Source organism: Arachis ipaensis, chromosome B04 (assembly GCF_000816755.2).
Source record: "Arachis ipaensis cultivar K30076 chromosome B04, Araip1.1, whole genome shotgun sequence".
NCBI classification, from domain to species: Eukaryota; Viridiplantae; Streptophyta; class Magnoliopsida; order Fabales; family Fabaceae; genus Arachis; species Arachis ipaensis.
Window position 1 is genome coordinate 117,969,124 of NC_029788.2, and position 1,343 is coordinate 117,970,466.

Below are 1,343 nucleotides of genomic sequence, written 5' to 3' on the forward strand. Positions count from 1 at the left end.
AAGTTAAAAAATTAGTTTAATTAGAATATATATTTTTTAAGTTCTTATTAATTTAATATATATGTGTAGGAAATGAAAGGCTATTGAAAGTAACAGAGGCACTATTCTGCAAAAGCACACTCCCTTTTATAGTTTGTACATTAAGTCCACCGTGCGAGGCTCTTTGCAAACGTATATTTGGAAGTGCAGCAATTGGAGATTGCATTTACAACAAATGTACTTGTCTATCCCCTTGTGGCAATTTGTAGTCCTAAATCTTTGCAAATTGCAACATTTCCCCTTTCAATAAATGTGTTTCAATAATGGACAATGAATGAAATATTATATCAAAATGAAGTTTCCGATTATATTTACCATCTTTCTCTTTTGCTAGTTACTTTTTACTTGATATGGTTAAAAAAATGTTATGAGTATTTACTATTTACTAATTCTTTTTGGCTAAGATTTCGTTATTATTTGGTCGAAGAATGTTGTACGCATAATTTTTGTATATATGTATTTTTTGTTAGTATTAAAATTGATTGAGTAGAAACGAGAGAAGATAAAACAAAATTTATCTTTTATATAATAAAAAATAATGTAATTTTAATGCAATGACAGTATAAAATGTAATTATTATAGTGTGGTACATGAATCTAAATTTGAGAACATATATTTTATTAGTGGCAAGTTGTTAACCCATTTATATTGATAATAATAATAATTTTATTAGGATAAATATCAAATTCTATTTCTAATATAAAAATATAAGATTTAATTCCTTCCATTTTTATTTTACCACTATAAAAGACCATGTATGCTTGAAGAAAATATAATTTGTTTACCAATTACTCTTTCATTTGATAGCTTTTACAACAATTCTTTTTCTTCCTATGAGGCGTCATTGCAAGAAGGCAACTATCGTGGATACAAACTACCACACTCTCCAACTTTCGTGCTCATCATTCGGAGTTATATAAGATATGTTATCTATGAAGTATTTATAGACCATGGTGTTATCATGTATGCATAAATAAAAAATGTTTCGTATTTAAATTTAAGTCATTTACCTGTTTGTGGTATATTGTAGTGTGAAATTACTTTCAATATGTGTTGTGTAATGATATTATGTTCTAATTTAAGCTTTTACTTTAGAACTGTATTATGATTTTATCTCATCATTTTTTCTTAGATATCAAGTTGATGTATTTTTATTTATTATTATTATTGAAACGGATGTGATATGAAATGTACAAAAAAAAATCTCACATTCAATTTATTTTATTGTAGTCTTCTATCTATTCTATTTATTTTTATTTTCTTCTTATTCATTTTATTTTCTTTTTAAATGTTATGTAATTTAT

General features: G+C 25.0%; 1 long non-coding RNA gene across 1 annotated transcript in view; it reads left to right on the forward strand.

Annotated features, from left to right (window-relative positions):
• Positions 1 to 353, forward strand: part of LOC107638049 — a 567-nt gene extending 214 nt beyond the window's left edge. The window contains exon 2 of the long non-coding RNA XR_001619711.2: positions 70 to 353. This is a non-coding gene — a long non-coding RNA (uncharacterized LOC107638049). The remainder of the gene's footprint in view (positions 1 to 69) is intronic.